The sequence below is a fragment of the Varroa destructor genome, unplaced genomic scaffold (genome assembly GCF_002443255.2).
Source record: "Varroa destructor unplaced genomic scaffold, Vdes_3.0 BEIS01000002.1, whole genome shotgun sequence".
In the NCBI taxonomy this organism is placed as follows: domain Eukaryota; kingdom Metazoa; phylum Arthropoda; class Arachnida; order Mesostigmata; family Varroidae; genus Varroa; species Varroa destructor.
The window spans coordinates 32,138,130-32,150,317 of record NW_019211455.1 but is presented as its reverse complement, the minus strand read 5'-3'; the positions used below and the strand labels follow the sequence as shown (position 1 = coordinate 32,150,317).

Here is a 12,188-nt window from a genome sequence, read left to right as displayed (position 1 = left end):
AGATAAAATGTCGGGTTTAATGTATTTTACGTCCTTCATATCGTATGTTAGCAGAATCGAAGATTTCCTTGAGAAATTGAGAGTTCTGTGCATTTCACTTCCCAGGGTCTATCAACATGCGATATTCGCCATTATTGCTCTCGACAGAGACAACAAGACAGTCATATAGAGACAGTAACAATTGCGTCATGCCTGCACCGGCTATTCCTTGCCAATCGATCGTAAAGCTTGCTGTTCCACAAGTTACATCCCATATAATTTTCTATGCAGGATGACAATTAGCTGATTCTTAGCTTGGAATTCGACGGCCACAATCAACGTGCCGAACATACCTCGGCCTAGGCCAAAGAATATCATCAGTTGATTGATACGGGGTGATCGCCGTTGTTAAGCCAATTTGCTTGGTGTCTTGTTGTCCTCCTTTAGTTTTTTTCCTATTACCGGTGTCAATTTTAAGATCGCAACTTCCGTGCATGCTAAGTTCACAGGTGGCATTACGGTTAGCTGCAGTGAACATCGTGCCTGGCATTATTGTCTACTGGGTTTTTCGGTTCATTAGCCCCGTTCGTTGGAAGCAAATAGGCTACAGACAACGTCTCCAATATATAGACAAGACCCTTACAATTCCACCAGACGAAAATTCTGGTCTTTTTAAAACAGAGATTAGGCTTAACTCTGAGCTTCCTGGGTGTACTCATTCCTTTCTCCGTCCTGTCACCCGTGAAAAATCTGTATAGAAATCTAACACTGTAAATGCGTTTTTCGCGGGGCCCGGCGACATGATAAGTGCCAACAAGAAGCGTCGCTTTTCTGTACGCTCTACTCAGTTCATAATACATCTATACTCCTAATTCCTGATAAAATTAGAACCATTGAAGACGTCTGCCTGATGTTTGCAGCTAATGTTCTTATGGATCCTCATGGAACGCGGGTGATCGATCGGAGCGAAGCCCACCTTCCAGGCCCAAGATTCTAACTTTAAGCTTTGAAAATACGTTCTAGTAGTCTTTTCACTTACAGAGTATTCGCTGCACGTGGCCAAAAATTATCTCAAGCTGCTTCGGCCGCTTCTAACTTCATAACAAAATTACAACCTCCTTACAGAACAGGAATGGTCCATAGAAGTCAAACCGACATTACTTATGTTCCAATCTAGTAGTATAATCCTATTCTAGGGCTGTTTTTCATCATTAACGTCACATTGTTATTCTGTTCTTAACAATGGAGAAAAAGCAGCAAAAAAATAACGCCGAGGGATACAGGATTGTCAGTCGAGACTTCAGATTTCTAAGACGTCTCATTTCATTCGATTGTGAAGCTCCTTCGCTGTACTCCTGTCTCTCCCCTTTATCTTCCTTGCGCGTCGCTCTTGCTTCTTCTGGGGCAGAAAATATGGACACTCTGCTTAGCACAGCTCAAGCTCCCGAGCAATAAGCGTTCCCTTTGTGAAACTCAAGATAAAACTGATGTTTCCACGATGAATTTGGTAATGATGGCGTTTTGTGATGTTAAAACTTGAAGAAGTTAGGTGAGTGCAGAAAGATAAACTTTACTTATTAAATATGTACTAATTGCCCGTCGATTTAGTGGGAATCAATGAAAAATATGGAACAGTGTTTTCGATTAATGTTAAGTGTTACGGTACTCGATGACTAATAGCAACACCTCCCAAATTGAATGTACGACATTTTCTTTGAGTCGTTTCAAGCAATTAGTCTAAAACTTCTCGACAAGTTTTGTCGATTTGCACCTCTTGAAACGCATAATAGATAAAAGAGGGATCTCTATGTCACCCATATACTTAAGCCAACTACAAATAGGAATGGTTCTGCCGCCTGCTGAACGCTGATAAAAAATAGTCTTAGATGATAAATAAACTGTATTTCGGCCAATAGGATTAAAATGAATACTACAAGAGGTAGCAGGAACGATCGATTATGCGACATCGACAAGGAAGCGGCAAAAACATTACAGACATCCTAGCCAGAACAGCCTGTTAAGAATTCCCAAAACCTAATGTTTCGGTTGCAGTAGAACGCCAGTTGTAGATGACCACTAGAGAACCCAGTTCAAAATAGTAGAAACAGTTAGTGAATTCTAAAACTGTCTGGCTGATTTGCTCTGATCTAGCCATTCGTACCTAAAGTTAAGATCACAGATCGGCAATAAATACTCGGGACGTATTATCTAATGTGTCAGTTCTTCGTAACAAGATCTAAATTCGAGTGAAAATCCAGGAAATACATAGTAGAAAAGGTTTATATGACAAAAACAGTCCTTTCACCTTTTACTTCTATATTTAATTTAAATTCTGGCAGATTTCTGCTGTTGCTGGCTATTCTGCATTTGCTACGCCGACACATGGTGAACAGTTTTTCTTTAGCGCTAGTATCTGTGCGATTACCTCGTGGAACCTTGAAACTATAGCTTATTCTTATTACTATTTTTGGTAGACATGACCATTTGGCGCGTACGCTCACTTGCACAACCAAAAGAAGACTTTCCGCTTCTGAAAAAACAACTGCAAAATCTAGTATGGAAAAGTATGAAAACGTTTTACACATCCTTTAACTTCAAATAGGTAGGCTAACTTCTGGATAGTACCATGGACAATCTGTAATCCTAAACGAGTATCCTACTGTTAGCTTTTGGAAGAGTGACATTAAATTTAAACTGGGAATTGACTTATTAGTCAAACGAAGCTAACAAAATCGATCCGATGAAATGGCCGAAGAGGCCAACAATCAACCAGAGAAATTCTGTTTTATGGCGACAATTGACCCTTGGACGCCCCAATAATTTTGGCAGACTGTGGATGTTTTGGTCTATATTACATCCTAGGCCTTTGATCTTATAAGTTACAGTTATCCGAATTCGTGAAGCACCTGAACAGTGATCTCGAATTGAAGACAGATATTCGAAAATTGCTCTGTAAGTAAATCACCCAAATCGGTGCCTTTTACTTTAATAAGAAACCCATTTATCGACCGAAATGTTGTGAAGGGCTGTGTACTTCTGAGCGACATCTCAAAAGCGGAATTTCAAAAACAAATGGAAAAACGAAGCGATTGGCTATGTTCCTAACAAAATTTAACTTCATATCAATTTAAAATACTTTGGGCAACATATTGAGATCTCAAAGATTGCTCTTCCCATGTAGGAATGCACCGTAGGAAGATTATGAGCTGATATTTGCAATGGCCTTAGGGCATGTCAGGGGTATGTACATAGCGATAACCATAACTCTAACAGTCCTATCGTTGAATGACTCTCGTAGCTAAGAAACATAGCTTCGCTACTAATGCAAAGGGTGATTTGTATGTCACGGATACTAATGAACGTATATTAGCGGCCTTACTCAGAACCTTGTTACATTTCAGAGGGGCTTGATGTAACATAAATCAAGAACGTTGATCAACATCTATATAAATATTCTGAACAGATCAACGGAACAGATCATGCTGTAGCAACTGGCAAGTGATCGAAGACGTAAATAACGCGACCTGTAAGGTAAATGAGCAGGTAGTTATATATGTGTGTGTTTCAAACAGAAGGCAATATCAATATTAGACTCTATCTTCAGATCGTCGCTCGTGTGGTCATAAACTAATTGTCTAGTAACGTTGATATTAACTTTCAACCGTTCTTTTATAATAGTAATTTTCTATACCGATATAGGCTAGCTTGCGTGGATTATGCGTCATAAGTCGCGTATAGAAATGGTGGCGATTTTGTCATGTAAAACAAAGGAAATGAGCCTGTATTTTTTCCATGATTCACTGAGATTTCGGACAGAAGCCACCAAGTGAATTTACGACCGTGTTATCGCATTCATCGTCACTGCGTCGGTTTCCCATGATAACGGGTTTTACGTAACGGCGGTAAGAACGTTATTTAGTTTATATTTTAACAGAATGAACCCAAACAAACGAGAAGTAACCAGCTGTCCGTCTCTATGTAGAGATACATTTTTTTTTTTCTTTTGTCAAAATACGATGTTTTACTTCTAGCACACCGCTGCAAGTAATTTGCGTTTCGCTTATTTCTATATTCTATTCTTATCTTGTTAGGCATTATAATGCGGATCACTCAGTTTAGCTTCTTCAAATTCAGCCATCGTTCGTTATTTGCTGACCGACCAAGTACCTCAAAGACTCGAGACTCCTAGACTTACCTTGAGCATACGCCCATGTAAAAGCAGTTGCATATTTTTCGTCGTTAGGTTTCATGAAGCGCTTGGCACACCGCAGGTAACTGACCTGGTTGACGTTCCACATAATGTTCTTACCATATTTCGTCGTATAATTACGACCTTCTAACATCTTAACATGTTTTGTATTGAAAAAATGCTGTTACAAGAGCCGTCTGCCATAGCCGACTTGAAAGCAACAGATGGCTCACATTGCGTCTGTACGAAAATAACCCTTGACATTAGTATCTCTTGAAATATATCGTTTCATTTTATAGAATTCCTCACGGAACCGTGCGTCCTAAAAAAGCGGCAAGGAAACGTAGGCCAGTAACATATCGGCAATAGCTTCTACTCAAAATACACATGAAATAGACGGTTTAGAATAAGTTGTTGACACTAAAGTACTCATTAGTCCTAAATAGTGCTGAAAGTTAAAAAAAAAATGTTTATTCTAAGAAGTTTCCTCTAAAGCAAAATGTTTTCGAGGGCCTGGTATGGTTATCGATGGCGGGTCGTGTGCGCTCGAATAATCGTTTTCGAACGCGCTGATATTGACTGCGTAATCAATTGGTCTTCTATTGCGTGATAGCGGTTTGATGACATACCCTATCAAAGCTCTGTTGGCGAAACGAGCAACTTTTATTTAAATTTAAGCTGTAGAATCCTCTTTCACATCACTTCCCCCCTCGATTGACACGAGTGTACGTATGCCCTTGCTTAACACAACGTGGGGCGCCCAATGATCAGGCCAATTGTAGTTTTCATCGAATCCTCCAAATCACAAATCGACCGAGCCTTAAGCCTTATACTAAAAAGAAAAATTTAGAAAAAGAAAAAGCTACAAATTACTTGGTTAAATTAGCAACATGTCATGCATGCTTGGGACCACTTAAGCGTAGCCCTTCGTAGCTGAGAAGTTCTTTTCGACCACCCCTGCCTACAGGAATGATTGGAGAGGTCAGAAGGCTATTTTAGCACGCATTTCTCGAGAAATACGCCTAACCAGAATCACGCCTGAATGCTTTGTAGCAGAATACGCTGTAGGATCATACGTAACTCTATTCGTTCGAAGTATTTACCTCAAGCGATATTTTCTTTTGCACTCGAATGGAATGGGACACGTGTAGATTTTCGTTTTCGACATTCGAGAGCTGAGCTTACCTATGCTTATTCAAAGTATAACTTATAGTTATTCTATTTGATTGTTTGAAACCAATCATGTATAACGAGTGCCCGCTGTCATGTGCAGAGTCGTGCCGATAGTTAGGGCGACACTGTTTCAATGGACTACCTATTAAGGCATAGCTCACTTCTATCAAATATTGATGATATGCCTCTTGAAGGGAGATAAGTAACACCGACTGATCGAGTGAGGTGGGGAACTCGGTATACAGCTATATGGTAACCGACTAATGTTTTAAGTATGGCATGTACGTCTTCCTCTTTACTGTTGCATAATATATTCCGCCTTTTCGAAACGATACCAGTAGTAGAGAAAAGCAGATATGTCGTTAAGTAGAGAGGCAGGACAAAAGGTTTCTGTGGTTTCACAGAGGTTTCTCAATGTTTAAGCAGGTTAACTCGGACATTTTTGAAAATAGAACGACCAACTTGAGCGCGACGTAAAGGTGCAACCTTGTTTTTACGAAGTGAACATCTTCTGTACTATCACAACGGTTCCATGTAGAAATCCTCTACTCAATAGATTCATCCTATTTAAGTTTATCCTCTCCGTGCCTTCTAATAAGGGATAGTTTGTTGACTTGTGAAACCTTTCCCGCCCAAGATCTGTTTCCCAAGATCAACGTTACAGAAATTATAGTGGAATAAAAATGAAAAATCTGTTCCAAAGCCGGCGAGATCGATGATTTAACTGAGTTTTAAAATGAATTGCTGCTTGTCATGTTGATAGGTAAAGTGTGTCGTCGTTCTTTAAACACTTATGGCAGTACTACTCGTTTCAGGACAGATCCTGCGATCGCATCTCTCCAACATTGCTAAAAAACAAAGGAGGTTAATCTTTTGCTTCTACTCGTGTTTTTTCCCCCTTCAGTTAATATTGCTCTGTTGAATACTGTGTGCGTCCAAAACGTTACGTTCTTTGTTTCCTAGTCTTACCTTTTTACAGTATCTGCAGACTCGGTTTCAGTTTGAGCTCATACGTCGCACATACCGCATTGTGTTATGGTAAATGTACGCTTACACAAAAAGTACGTAACCTGTATTCCCAAACGCCTACCTGAAAAGGAAATATTGTGCACGTGTCAGTCGATCCGTGTACAACAAAACGTATGTGGTGCATTAGGGTATTGTGATGGAAACAAATCTAATAATAACAGAACATATACATATACGTGCGTCATATATATACATACAGGCGTCATATGTATACACATATAGGACTCAGTCGTTCAGTATGAAAAGTGATTCAAATTTTTTATATAGACCTAGTTCTTCTATGTAGTCCGTCAACGTATGCATTATGATTATCTATGACTCTTTGTTTTTTAACAGCTAATTTATCTATTCCTCTGCAGGAGAGATCTGGGGCGTACTAGTTTATGAAGCCTCAAAACGTAGTGAATATAGTTTTTACTAATTAAAAGGTACACCTCGTTACTGTTCAGATGATTTTGATGCCTACGGGAACTGAAGGTTATTTCTAGTTGAAATTCAGCTTCGTTTTTATTTTTATTCGAGAGTCTATAATATCAAAGCACTTTGTGCTGAATAACCATATAGTCAAATGGAAACTTAATCTCCCTCTAGCTACTCATGCATCGAACGAATTAAGTCGACTGTTTATAAATTATTATAATGTAAATATAAACAGTTTATAAAAATTGGTCATGTTGACGAAATCTTCATATTAACAAGTTGTCGAAATTTTGGGCGGAATGTTCGGCGACTACGGTGAGCGACAGAGAAGTGCTGACTGAAAATCTTGCCTTTGTGCCATCGTGACATTTGCTATATGAGATCGTTGCGCTGTCATACGTCGGGACCGGTTTATCGTTAGTAACTACCGTGGTAGAAAATTTATGAGGATGTGGTATACACATATTTTCAATATTCTCCGCTTAATATATTCTCGCTCAAATAGTAAGGTATAAATTTTTTATCTTATTTATTTCACTAAATATAGTACGTTTACATGCGCCGAATTGGAGTATAAACATGCGTGTACTTTCCACCGCAGCTTTTAACTTTTTGCTGTTCATTTTCGCAGAGAGCTTTCAAAGAGACCCGTTTTTTCCTATCGCCTGAAAGCTCGTTGGCGGTATTTCTACTGGTAGTAGAACTTTGACCAAAATACAGGCTTTACATGCCACACTGTTTACATTGCTGTAGTTTGAGGGTGAGACGAACATTAGTAAATAGATCGAGTTTTTTTTTTTATTTTTTATGATTTATTGCAATTGCTAAACGCTCGACTGACAATATCCGATTCTTAAACTGCATCCAAAATATAAAAAAACATGTCTTGAAATTTTGCACCATTATAAGCTAGCTTTATGTTGAAATATAAAATTATTGTTTGTTACATCCTATGCTAAATTCCCTAACGTATATATGTACGTATGTATGTATGTACAGTGGGGTTGAGGTTTGGAAGGCGTAGTGCGATGCAAAAATTGACTGTTAATTGATCGCTGCCCAACAATACGTATGAAATACGTCGGGAAAAATCATAATCTCCAATATCTTTAGGATATTTTATCATTATAAGCATACTTTTCATTATTCAGCTGTGATTTAGATTCTACTTTCCGCCCGGCCTTGATATTAGAGTCGTTTTAATGCTAACTCAATAGCAAAAAAACGAGATCAGAAACAAAAACCAGCCAGGAACAACAATGTAAGCAGTTAGGGAATCTCTGGCAGTAATAACCAGACGCCGACCTTGTACTTGATAGTTATGCTACACCAAAAATGTAGCGTTCTCATTTAGTGAATTAAGTTAAAGACCTTAAAAGCTGCGCGCCTGTTTTTGTTTATTTTCGTAACTATCGTTTTCGATTAGTTGTTTGCCTTTACTCTGTACTGTATAAGCATAACGCTTTTTTTTTTTTTTTTACGAAGAGTCAAAATAGCAGCCATGGTAAAAAAATTCAAGAAACAGCGACTCGTCTGGCGAGACGCTTAAAATCCAAAAGTAACCATAGCACTCGAAGTAGCATTTTGATCTCTGTTTAACTGAATTTTGAATTGTGGCACTGTACGCGGTAATTTTTAGGCTGTTACCATGGGCTGGAAATTAAATAACTTTTAAACCATGCGATGCTAGTAGAAAATTCCCTATGAAACGCTGCAGTCGTTTATAAATGTTTTTGTGATTTGTAAACGAAAGAAAACCGGTTGAGGTGGATCCAGGAAGAGTGAGTTTTGAGAAAAACATATTTTGTAGTCTAAAAAATCGATGCTTAGTGGACAAGTTTTTGTCTTTCGAAAGCCGAAGCATTGAGGAAATTTGTCGAAGATTGGCGAAGGCATCAGGCAACGAGGTTTGAGCGAAAGCACAGTACGTGAATGATGCAAACGTTTTAAGAACGCAAACTGGAATGCTACGGGCCAGTAAGAAAGTAATTATACGTGGTAACCCGAAGGCCAAGAATGCATTGCATAAGGAAGGAAGGAAGGAAATAGAGCTTGAATTTTAGGGTTCCGTCGGCCAAAGCTCGCATTTAACTTGTAACATGTTACGCAATTTTAATCCAAACGCTAGAAATTGGGACGTTATGTAAAAAATTGATTCCCGTGACTTCAGGACAGTTGGAAACGTGCGTGTGGTATATCCCAGATGCAATTTGCGGAAGTTTAGTAACTAATCAAGCCCACCTAGTAGTATACGGTCCGTATATGTATACCCAAATATGCGGTCATCATAGATGAGGCGTGAGGTTCAATATTCTTCCCGCCAGCTCGAGAGGTGCCAGGAAAAGAATGACGTTGCCCTAGGAGTATATTCCGTTCGGAGGCGGTGGTGTTGAGTAGACTCGAACGTGAAGTAACTTGCAATGGTCATCAGGCAGTTTGCCACTATAAGGTACTCAACGAAAATGAAACAATGAATAAGCTCTCGTTCTCGAACTCCTCAAGATATTCATGAACCGTCGGCGCCACGGTAATCGAATGCATGCAGTCTGATCACCTGGTAACAACGCCAAACTTCATCGTCGCGCCTCAGTTATTTATCTCAGAGCAAATATCCAACGTTGGCGTGAACTCGCTTGCTCGCCTGGTCTAAGTCCGTGTCATTACGGGGACTTCCCATACCCTGAAGAGCGCAACTGCTACGTGTACTCCACTGTTAATTTACTTCAAGAAGCGAGTGATAGATAAATTATGAGGACGCAAACGGTAACTATCTAGAAGCTGCCAGAGTGCTTGCGAAGGTGTTTTTAAACAGAGAGTATATTTCTTGCAGATATTTAAAGCAACAGTTCAGGCCGCTTACATCAGGAAATGAAATCGTTCTTTGTGAGAGAAGGCTGAACTAAAAAAGAGGTTTGGAAGGAGAAGGCAACTGTGAAAAGCCAACAACAAACATGACGGGAGAGTCTGCTATGAATAAGTGTTAGAGAAAGACACTATGTATGGCCATGAATAGTAGCAAAGCAGTGCAGTCTAGTAACATCCTGAACTCTAGCGTGTCAAACCTGTCATTAAGAATCCGAGATACCCTTCTTAATAATTTGAAGTGTATTGCGCTACAAGATAAATGTCACGGGTTTTACTTACCGTCAATCATTGCTTCGGATTGCTGGTCAGCACTAATATTTTTTACAGGTATGAATTGCGCCAGTGGTTCGTGAAAACGAATCGTTAAACGTCGTAGTATCACTAACTTGAGCAAGACATACAAATTTTACACAAAGTTACATACAAATTGTATGAACCGATTTATTTCCGTAACGTAGAAGTTTCGCTAAAGTACAAGTGTTACATTTATTTTAATCATTAAAGAAAGATATTGTGCTTGTTAAAGCTAGGCGGCCTGGTCTCCGGACTCACCCAAGGATCAAGCTTAACGGATTCAAATAAACAAATCCTCTTTAATTTCAGCTGCATAAAGCCGAACGGCATAGTTTCGACGACGTATTCATCGTTTTCTAAATAAAGTTTCGTACACAAGTGTCAAGCATCTTTTCGAAAAACTCATCATGATAGAAATGTTATTTATTCTATCCCGCATCTGACTTTAATGCCAAGTTCATCTTGTGATATTGCTCTTATATGAATTCAATCAGTCTAAGATTCAGAGCTATGGATTTGTGCGTGTTAATGGAATTAGCTCGTGTGCCTCAGAATTTGTCTCCGTTTATAATTATGTTCAATAACATTACTAAAGTCCCAAATGACTAAAAACAAAACTGGCAAGTTAAATTTAGGTTAATAAAATCGTGTTAATTACAACTCTATCTACGGCGTTTTGTACTTGGATTATTCATAGAATTCCAACGAATATGGTCTTCGGATAACATATAGGACATTAAAAATGTTTAATTAGTTACCATTCAGTTGGCCCGGCTCTTTGCTAATATGGCAGCTCAACGTAAATCTCAACCGATTTGGGTCCGGCGGTATGACGAACATATGTGCATGTGTGCGTGAGTGTGTGGCATCTGTACAGGCTGCAACCTGCAAGCGACCTGCTTATATCATGATCAAAGATTTCTGTTCTCGATTGAAAGCCCTATGACGCTATTATAACTCACAGGAACCCACTGGGACAATGTTAAGGCAGCCGCCTCGACCCGTATGTTATTCCATGTTTTTCTCTGATTGATTTGTGTAATGTGAAGCTTTCATATAAAGAGGTTAGTTAGGCATACGCTTACTACCAGTGGTGTGCATTAGAAAGCGTATGTGTCTAGGAATTACCAAGAATATTGCAGAACACTCAGACTGATCGACCTGGCCTGCACGACGAAACCCAATTTCTAAACTTTACACATCCCCCTCCAAGGTAATAAGCTTTCCGTATTTTCGGACAAATAATCGATAAATGCAGTTCGCCTTCTCGTCTGGAAGTCAGCTTCGTACTTGGTAATCAGCTCGATTGGTCCGGGTAATCAGACCGAGGATGTATGCCGCTTCATTTACGTAAACATTCAGCAGGCTGCTGCCAGGAGAGTTATGCGGTCTTGAATCTTCGTTATAACAATTAAGAAATCTATGCGAACGAGTGCTAAGAACTGGTGTGGATAGGATTTTTTTCTAGCTCTTTTTTATTCTGTTCTACAGCATCTTATAATGATTAAATGAAAATGTGAGTTTTTTTAAAAATCCCTACTGCTTGTGGATAGCAGTCAATGATTTAAAACAACGTGAAGCACTATTTTTGCAATTTTGCTTAGCTTATTCGAAACCTTAAAAAGATAATTTCGTTCACTCCACTGACAACACGTCGCATTTCTGGCAACAATCAGCTATGGCGCGTTTCGTATCACCATACCGTTCTGAAGAGTAAGCGCTACAGGTACAAAACTGTGAAGATCGCCAACAATATTTTAAGGAGGATAAAGCTTTTTTACGCGGTATGAATCCTTATAACCGAGAAGAGCAGGCACCAAACGGTGGCTAGTACAAAACTAAAGATAACATCAGCACGAAAGGGTTTGAACAGCAAACCCAGTCAGCTTAAGCGAACTCACAGGGCGGAACACCTTAACAGCCAGGTCAGCTCCATAAGGACAAGCCACCGCTGATGGAAAATCTTAGCACGATGTCAAGCAAACGGATTGCTAACGCCATACCCGTCGTTCAAGCTCGAGGACTTCGCTAGCCAGGTCCTAACGGTATCGATGACCAGAGCGTCGGTTCTAGCCCACAACACGTTCACCCACAGCTGTTTGCATTGAGGCCGTATTTTGAAGAGACGCTAGGAATCGAGCAATGGAACTGCAAGAACGCAGCAACTCTGACGCTCCTCCCACTGGAAGTCCCAGATACTATAGACATCTTCCTGCTAACAGACTTGGACAACCAGATT

General features: G+C 39.6%; 1 protein-coding gene across 7 annotated transcripts in view; it reads right to left on the bottom strand.

The window, feature by feature from the left end:
• Nucleotides 1-12,188, bottom strand: part of LOC111243793 (uncharacterized) — a 162,216-nt gene that overhangs the window by 97,975 nt on the left and 52,053 nt on the right. For all 7 annotated transcript variants that reach the window (XM_022789895.2, XM_086981471.1, XM_086981472.1 and 4 more), the window contains exon 3: nucleotides 6,311-6,431. The gene's annotated coding sequence lies outside the window, so the exon portion shown is untranslated. The remainder of the gene's footprint in view (nucleotides 1-6,310; nucleotides 6,432-12,188) is intronic.